The sequence below is a fragment of the Bos indicus x Bos taurus genome, chromosome 3, assembly GCF_003369695.1.
Source record: "Bos indicus x Bos taurus breed Angus x Brahman F1 hybrid chromosome 3, Bos_hybrid_MaternalHap_v2.0, whole genome shotgun sequence".
NCBI lineage: Eukaryota > Metazoa > Chordata > Mammalia > Artiodactyla > Bovidae > Bos > Bos indicus x Bos taurus.
In genome coordinates this window covers 116,799,278-116,808,645 of record NC_040078.1, presented here as the reverse complement: position 1 = coordinate 116,808,645, position 9,368 = coordinate 116,799,278, and the positions used below count along the sequence as shown (strand labels likewise).

Here is a 9,368-nt window from a genome sequence, read left to right as displayed (position 1 = left end):
CTAATGAGGCAGACTGACCTAGAGCCTATTATACAGAGTGCAGTAAGTCAGAGAAAAACAAGTGTATTAATGTATATGTGTGGGATCTAGAAAGATGGTGCTGATGAACCTATTTGCAGGGCAGCAGTGGAGACGCAGACATAAAGAGCAGACTTGTGGACACAGTGGGGTAAGGAGAGGGTGGGACGAGCTGAGAAAGTAACATTGAAATACATGCATCACCATATGTAAAATAAATAGCTGGCGGGAATTTGTGCATGATGCAGGGAGCTCAGACTGGGGATCTGTGACAACCTAAAGGGGTGGGTTGGGGTGGGAGATGGGAGGGAGGTTTAAGAGGGAGGGAATGTGTGTACCTATGGCTGATTCCTGTTGATGCGTGGCAGAAGCCAACACAACATTGTAAAGCAATTATCCTCCAATTAAAAATGAATAAAGTAAAATAGAAAGTAATTAAGAGAGCAGATTCTGGCTTCTCATCACAAGAATTTGTTTCCTTCCTTTATATTATATCTGTATAAAATGATGAATGTTATCTGAAGCTGTTGGGGTAAACATTTCACAATACATGTAAATCAAAGCATCATGCTGTACACCTGACTTTCAAGGTGATGTATGTCAATTATTTCTCAATAGAACCGAAAAAGCAAGCATCGAGTGAGGTGCCAGGACTCCCTACTAGGTGACTCAGTCATATTTCTGTTCACTGGACTCAGAATATTTCCAGTTACAGATATAAAATGACATAAATAGATGTCTCCTGTATCTCTTCCATAGGAAACACTTGATAAAGTAGTCATCACTGTACTCCCTGCAGGATAAAATATATCAGCGTGCTGACCTCACAGCCCCCTGTGATCTTTGTGGTTGGAGGCTGGCATTTGGCCTCAGTCAGGCTGGAATTCCATCATTCCTGCCGACGTCAGGTCAGGGAGTGTATTTCAGTGGCAGACCTCCCCTTTCCTTCTTGCTTACTGAGGATGCTATGACAGAGATCTTCAGGGGAGCTGGTTCTCAGTTTCTTATGTGCCGGCTTTGGGCACCACCTGAAGACAGTCAAGATGAGGGTGAGTGGGCTGACCGTAATAAAACCTGCTTCTGATCCTCGTCTCCCTCGGCCTTTGGATTCCTTACTCCACGCAGTGTTGTGCAAGTTCTGACACCCTGACCTCACTGAATGTAGGTCACCACTCAATCCAAGTTCCAGTCTATGAAAAATGCCAGCTGGTAAAGCCATTCTAGCTGTGAAAGCTAGAACATTAAATCCTGAATCTTTATACAAACATTCCTATCTTGGCACATTCAATATGATGCAGTTATATTCATCCCGCTTGGTCTGATACCCTTAAAACCTATGCTTCTCAGGTTGCTGCCTACACAGATCATTTTTGATACGTCATCTTTTGGTGCGTCATCTCTTCTGTGTCCTGAAGACCTTGGGATTATCCCTTGGGTCATGATGGATCTGAGCTGTAGGTCTTGAGGCAATGAGTGGTGTTGAGGATGGGCCTGAGAGGAATAGTCATTCAGATGACTGCTCCAAGTATTGTTCTTTAAACAAGGCAAGGGCACCTCCTCAGTCCTGGAGAAAGGTCTAATTTTTCTGGAAGGGCAACACAAGAGGATTTGGAGGTTCAAGTTTTCCAGATTATCCTATTTACCCAATAGTCCCATCTCATGTCTCAAGACCCCTCCCCTCTTCTTCCAAATAAGTGTGTTTTTCTTAACATAAGCATCCTGTTGAAGTTGCATTGGGAAGGGAAGTGGGAGGGACAAGCTATTGGGTGTAAGATGAGCTCCAGGATGTATTATACAACGTGGGGAATATGCCTACTATTTTGTAATAACTGTAATGGAGTGTAGCCTTTACAAATTGAATTTGTAAGAGTTGCATTATGAACTTAGTTGGAATTCTATAACCCACAGAGTCAAATTTTGTGACTGAATTTCCATAGCTTTGCCTACATAGCCCACATGGAGATGTTCCAGGTCACCAGGCACCTTGGTGGAGCCACTTCCCTGTGTATACACTTGTCACAGTGGCACATATAAACAAGTATTTCTTTTAAGTCTACAGGAGAATATTTCTCCTTCTCTGTGTCTGCTTGAGCTGAGTTAAAGCCCTGAGTACATCCTTTTCTATTTGAAAGGTGTCTAGTACAGTAAGAAGCAACCACAAACCTCATATGTGAAAGTTGCAAGTATCTGGAGGATGAGGGGTTTCTTAGAAGATTTAGAAATATACCTACTGGCCCTTTAAAGAGTTGGTGCTGTGCTGTGCTTGGTCACTCAGTCGACTCCATAGACTGCAGCCCACCAGGCTCCTCTGTCCATGGAGATTCTCCAGGCAAGAATACTGGAGTGGGTTGCCATGCCCTCCTCCAGGGGATCTTCCCAACCCAGGGATCGAACCCAGGTCTCCTGCATTGCAGGTGGATTATTTACCATCTGAGCCACCAGGGAAGCCCAAGAATACTGGAGTGGGTAGCCTATTCCTTCTCCAGGGAGCTTCCCAACCCAGGAATCGAACCAGGGTCTCCTGCATTGCTGGTGGATTTTTTACCAGCTGAGCTACCAAGGAGTCGGTAATCCATGGCTTATGCCCAGTTATAATAGGTATCAGGGTGGCCACTTAAATGAAAAGAGAGCCTCATCGTTCCATGAGCATTATTGTCAAGGTAAAATGAACAAATTTAGCTGGTAAAGAAACAATGCAACCTTGTTAGATCCAAACAGTTTATACCTTACAAAGAGAGAAAAAGCAAAGCATGCCACCTCTGCTTGCCCCTTGTCCCACAGAATGATACCAAAATGGCAGAGAGCAGGTGACAACATATGAGTCATGGGGCCCTGTTGCTGATAGACCTGTTTCATGCCACATCCAGGCAGTTACACTGACTGTAGATGGACCCTAAAGGAGGTGGTTGGGGACAGAGTGTGGATGGGGAGAAGGGAGCCTCATACATCCTCAGAACACAGGAGGTGATGAGAAACTGCCCCATAAGCGGGGAAGAGTCTCCTGACAAAGCTCCTGTGCTCTCATATTCTGGTCGAAGCACGGGAGTTCTGCTAAGGTCCACGTTAACCGTGATAGCGCTTTGCCCACACAGCCCACGCGGAGACGTGCAAGGCCACCAGGCACCCCCTGGTGGAGCCACTTCCAGGCCTTTATTGTTCCATCCATTCCTGCTGAAAGCAAAAAGATCATTTGATTTCCAGGCAAAGAACTCCCTCCAGGGACTCCGAGTTCACTGATTCAGAAGCTCTGAGTACAGCTTGTTCATCTAGCACAAGCCATGTCAGGGTGCCAGCGGGGGAGTCAGGAGGGATTACTGACTCTTGCTGTCATCAGGGGCCAGGGCTGCTGATAAGGCTCCCTGGAGCCTCAGCGTGGGCTGAAGCATTTTCCTGTGCTTTCAGACCAGCAATGTAAGTAACAGATAATGGCAGCATCCTGACCTGCGAGAGGCAAGGGAGCCTCACCTCACATCCTTCTGGTGGAGATCTGGGTAATCTGAGCAGGCAGTCAACTGAGACCAGCCAAAGCGAGTGGTAGCCAAAGGTGAGTGACATCTGGATAGGGTGGTGAAGGTAGGAGGTGAAGGATGGTGAAGGTAGGAGGTGATGGATGGGGAAGGTAGGAGGTGAAAGATAGGAAACGTAGGAGGTGATGGATGGGGAGGTAGGAGGTGAAGGATGGGGAAGGTAGGAGGTGAAGGATGGGGAAGGTAGGAGGTGATGGATGGGGAAGGTAGGAGGTGATGGACAGAGATGGTAGGAAGTGATGGATGGGGAAGGTAGGAGGTGATGGATGGGGAAGGTAGGAGGTGATGGATGGGGAAGGTAGGAGGTGATGGATGGGGAAGGTAGGAGGTGAAGGAAGGGGAAGTTAGGAGGTGAAGGATGGACAAGGTAGGAGGTGATGGACAGAGATGGTAGGAGGTGATGGATGGGGAAGGTAGGAGGTGATGGATGGGGAAGGTAGGAGGTGATGGATGGGGATGGTAGGAGGTGATGGATGGGAAAAGTAGGAGGCAATGGATGGGGAAGGTAGGAGGTAAAGGATGGGGAAGGTAGAAGGTGATGGACAGAGATTGTAGGAGGTGATGGATGGGGAAGATAGTATGTGATGCATGGGGAAGGTAGGAGGTGAAGGATCGGGAAGGTAGGAGGTGATGGATGGGGAAGGTAGGATGTGATGGATGGGGAAAGTAAGAGGTTATGGATGGGGAGGGTAGGATGTGATGGATAGGGAAGGTAGGAGGTTTTGGATGGGGAAGGTAGGAGTTGATGGGAGGCAAAGGTAGGAGGTGATGGATGGGGAAGGAGGGAGGTGAAGGATGGGGAAGGTAGGAGGTGATGGATGGGGAAGGTAGGAGGTGATGGATGGAGAAGGTAGGAGGTGATGGATGGGGAAGGTAGGAGGTGATGGATGGGGAAGGTAGGAGGTGATGGACAGAGAAGGTAGGAGGTGATGGATGGGGAATGTAGGAGGTGATGTATTGGGAAGGTAGGGGGTGAAGGATGGGGAAGGTAGGAGATGAATGATGGGGAAGGTAGAAGGTGATAGACAGGGACGGTAGGAGGTGATGTATGGGGAGGTAGGAGGTGATGGATTGGGAAGGTAGGAGGTGATGGAATGGGAACGTAGGAGGTTATGGACATAGAAGGTAGGAGGTGAAGGATGGGGAAGGTAGGAGGTTATAAATGGTGTTGGGGGCTCTGGGTCAATGGCAGCAGTGGGGCCGAACTTTATTCCACTAACTGTGGATGCTACATCTTGAAGACTCAGTTCTGGTTGGACTGAATGTGAAGGGCCGGAGAGGAAGCGAAGAGTGCAAGGGGGTTATGAACACACAGCTCTGGGCTCCTTCCACACCTTCTTGGCCTCACCTAGATCCAAGATGTGACTGATTGGAAGTCCTGGGAGGGCTCTCGTCATGTTTCACAGACAGCTCTGACTTCAGGCACGAGCCCACATCCTTCATGCTCTGCCTTGGGCTCCCACAGAGTTGTGGATGTGGCTGGTCCCCACGTGGCACACGTGTAAGAGCAGCTTAGAAAGGTGAGTGTAGTTGTGCCCCTCAGGGCACCTGAGGCAGCAGGGAGCTGATAAGTAAGTGTTGTCCATTTTGATCCCGGAGGCAGGGGCGGTGTTTGGACAATTCTAACAGGCATTCTGTGCGCTGAGGTCCTGGTAGGATTGAGCACCAGCTGCCACAAAAGTGACCCTCATGATGCACTTTCCCTGGACTTCAGTTTTCTTCCGCCATTCACACTTCCTGCTCACTTATATTCTCTGAGATCACAGCTCATATAGAATTTCTGTGCTTAAGTCCTTGGGTCCGACTATGATTTCAGGGCTAGTCCGTTGGAGAGGAAGCCAGGCTGGGTGCTGTCTTTCCCACAGGTGGGCTGACAGGTCAAAAAGGCCAGCCAGGTGATGTGGTCAGATAGGGCATGCGCAGTGAGGCAGCTGAGCTTGTGACGTGGGTGGACATTATGAGAGACAACTCGGGAGCCCTTGCTCACTCTTGTCCCGTGTGCCCGCCTGGGGGCATGAGCTCTCACCCTTCCAATCTCTCTCCTGAGCTCTGGAAATGCACCGAAACATCCATCCAGGCACGTTCATGTCCAGATTGAAGTGTCCTCTTCCAAAGCCCCGTCTCCCCAGGAGCTCCTGATGCTGCTGCTCTCACATTTTTTCAGCCTCATGACGTTGGAGGTCCTTGATGACTCCTCCTCCTCTCCCCCAACTGGTGATGAGTTCTACTTCATAGAGGTCTCTGCAACTCACCCCACTTGCCCCTGTGCCAGTCCAGACCCTCCTCATCTTTCTTGGTGTTTAATAATTATTACAGAACCAGTGTGTCTGCGTAAGGCACCTACCCTGTCTCCAACTTGTCATAATCACTCTATTATAAAAATGTTTTGTTCTTAATCATTGCATCTATCCATTCCACAAATGTTTATTGATTTCCCATCTTCCAGCAGGAATAAAAGAGACCAAATCTAAACTCCTTGGCTTGGTTTCCTGGAATGTTCACAAGCAGACTCAGATTGATTTCTTTGGAATCGTTTCAGAACCTCACATTGTCCATCACGGCTACATGTGACATCTGGGCCTCCTCAGCCCACTCTTTAATTCAGATCGTTAACCCGGAGTGAGGGAAGGAAGGTGTTTTCTGAACCAGTGCTATTCTTGCTGATGTTGCTCAGTTGCTAAGTCTTGTCCAACTCTTTGTGACCCCATAGACTGCAGCATGCTGGGCTTCCTGTCCTTCACCATCTCCTGGAGTTTGTTTGAACTCATGTCCATTGAGTTAGTGATGCCACCCAATCAGCTCATCTATGCTCAGATGAAACAAAAGCCTTCAGTTCAGTTCAGTTCAGTCGCTCAGTGGCAGCCAAATTTGATAGCCATGGGGGAAAAAAGTAACTCAGGCTAGGATGGAGGGTATCAACTCAAAAGAAGGCTGTGGAAGGAAAGCTGAGTGAGATATCCCATGGCTTTCTAGAACAGTCTATCTGATGGCAGCACTCTGGCAGGCAAGGAGGCTTCTCACCTCCCTGAGGAATGCGACGGCTCTGGGCTGTCAAAACCCTCAGGCAGGGCATCAGTGTGGAATACCCACATCTCAATTTTCACTCAATCTGTTCACTTCTGTAGGATCTGGACCCTGGACCATCCTGTAGTCTGTAGGATCTGGACCATCCCACAGTGTGCCCAGCATCTTGTTTGTCTCCCAGGGTCCAGACTCTGGCCACACTGGGTCCTGACTATATTCCTCATGTGGATGAGACTTTGGATCTTTGTTCATGTTCCCCGAGTACCTGGCCACACAGCCTTCCCACTTGTCTTGCACCAGAGTTTCCCAGCTTATGGGATGAGACTCTGGATGAGCCAACCCTACAATGGGGCCAGAAAAGACAGGCCTGGGGTCAAGTAAGAAAAGAGTGGGGTCACTGGTGAGAGGAGGAGCATCTTCCCTGCTGAGACAGCATGTGCAGAGGAAAAGCTGTAGGCTGGGGTTGGGGGATGGGGTTGGCTGGCTGACAGAAGCAGCCAGGAGGAGACAGCAAGAGGATGTGAGTCAAGGTGGGAAGAGTCAAGACTAGAGGTGACTCAAGAGCAGGTCCCATGGCCAAGGTCAGAGCTGGAAGCCAGCTGGTCTGTCCCTGGTCTTGGCCGGGACAGTTTATGATACCTGATTGTCAGATGATCTAGGTGTTATCCATGAGACCGGAGCAGACAGAGCAGCCATTGTGGGAGCAGAAGCTTAAGTCTTGTGGTGACCTAGTTAGTAATGAAGTAACTTCCCTCCTCCAGGCGCTAGGTCCTCTGGGGTCCTGTGGTCAGCAGCTGTTGCTTGATCGTCTACTTTGGGGCTTGCCTTTGGGGCACCACCTCTTCCATATAGGACTCCATTCATCCCATTGTGCACACCCAGCTGAGAAGGTCAGTGATCTCCTACCATCTGGATGATAGGAACTCCCTGATTCCCCTTCGAAGTCTGCTTTTCCAGCTTTTTTTCTATTTCTATGAGCCACCCCATATTAGTTTAATAAATTTCTTTTTGCATGGGGTAGAGTCAATTTCTGTTGCTTGTAGTCAAAGAATCCAAAATGATGCAGGCCCTGTCCCCTTGGATCCTCTGTGGTCTCAAGCATCAGTGTGCCATGCGTTTGAAGCAGGGACTGTGCCTCAGAGAGGCTCTTCACCTGGGAGATGCTCCTGGAGGTGGAGGCTGGACTCTGTTGCACTCTTCTTCCCATGGGTCCCATTCCAAACCTCACCCAGGTGTCCGCTGCTGCTAGTTCACTCCTGCTTTGGGGCCTTTGGGGGAACTCTGTAGTCTTCAGAGCAGTGGTTTCAAGGCTCTGAATTCAGTGATGGAACCTCTGGGGTTATCTCAGGAGAGGTGCTGAGGGACTGATTAAATCTCCACACCTCTCTGCCACCTAATCAGAATTGTTCCTCCTTTATCTGCTTCCTATGTTTTCTGCAAAATATTTATTTGAAATACTGCATTTCCTTGTTTTCCAGGTGGCTCAGTGGTAAAAGAATCTGCCTGCCAATGCAGAAGATGCAGGAGACTTGGGTTTGATCCCTGGGCTGGAAAGATCCCCTGGAGGAGAAAATGGCAACCCACTCCTGTACTCTTGTTGGTGAATCCCATGGATAGAGGCGCTACAGTCCATGGGGTCTCAAAGACTCAGACATGACTGAGCAACTGAACACACACACACATTTCCTTACTAAAAATAAACATTAAAGGTCACTGCTTTTATGGACTCGACTCTTGAGAGATTTCCAAAATGGAAACTCACTGAAAATCTGGTCCTACTTTGTCCTAATCGCGGGCTCTCCCAGCTGATGACTCTCCACTGCAAAAATGCACGTAGGCACGGAAGCTATTTTCCAAAGAATCTAAGCTGAAAGTTCAGTTGAACTGACTCTGTACCACCATGGTGTTTAAGCATGACTCAACCAACAGATAAAGTTAATGGAGTCAAAAAACGTATAAGACTCTTGCCAAGGGTGCCAGTGAAAAGGAGTCCCTTCTGGAAGGACACTCAGAGAAAGCTTGGGACCTGTCCCCGAGGCTGCTGAGTGCTGTGTGTGACCCCGGACAGCTCAGTTGAGTGCCTCTCTCCCACCAATGGCAGCAACACAGCGGGCTGCCCTAATCACGGTGGCTGCAGCAGAAAGGCCCTAGAGTGGGCAGCGTTCTGGAGCAGCCAAGGTGAGGTTTGGGCAGAGATGATGGAGAACAGGGATTTCAGGCACGTGAGATGACAGAGGATCTCAGTGCCTGATTAGACGAAGGGAGGTGGGTGGAGAGTCTGATCTGGAATTGTTGATTCCAGTGATGGGTGAGAGGAGAACAAGTGAACCATTTAGGACCAACAGACTAAAAGAGTGAAAGAGAACAGTAAACCAAAGTTTTCAAGAGTGGATAGCTAAAGATGCTGATGTCAGCAAGTATGGAGAGGGGTTCCTAAATAGTATCTGCAGATACTACAAATAATAGACATCGTTTTTCTATTGGTTCCAGACTCTGTATGTGGTTGTCACCTTACATCAATTGTCTTATTCTTGAAAAAAATAACAGCTACCAGACACACAAGATATGGGTGGTGTTGGTCCTATTTACTGATTTATTTATTTTTAAAAGGACCTGGAATCATTCAGGGACTTGCCCAAGGTAGCCTTACTTGTAAGAGGCAGATAGACTTTGAGTTCTGATCTCACTGATGAAAAAATCTAATGCTTTTAGCTATGTGAAGGTGAGCATTTTAGAATTATATAATACAGAAATGGCTTGTCTTGTTATACTCTCAAATTAATGAAAACTCCTACTCAT

General features: G+C 48.3%; 1 long non-coding RNA gene across 1 annotated transcript; it reads left to right on the top strand.

Annotated features, from left to right (window-relative positions):
* The first annotated feature begins 3,304 nt into the window (after positions 1–3,304).
* On the top strand, positions 3,305–8,089 carry LOC113890209. The gene is made up of 3 exons (XR_003510448.1): positions 3,305–3,562; positions 7,331–7,459; positions 8,048–8,089. It is a non-coding gene; the product is annotated as an uncharacterized LOC113890209 (long non-coding RNA).
* The last annotated feature ends 1,279 nt before the right edge of the window (positions 8,090–9,368 follow it).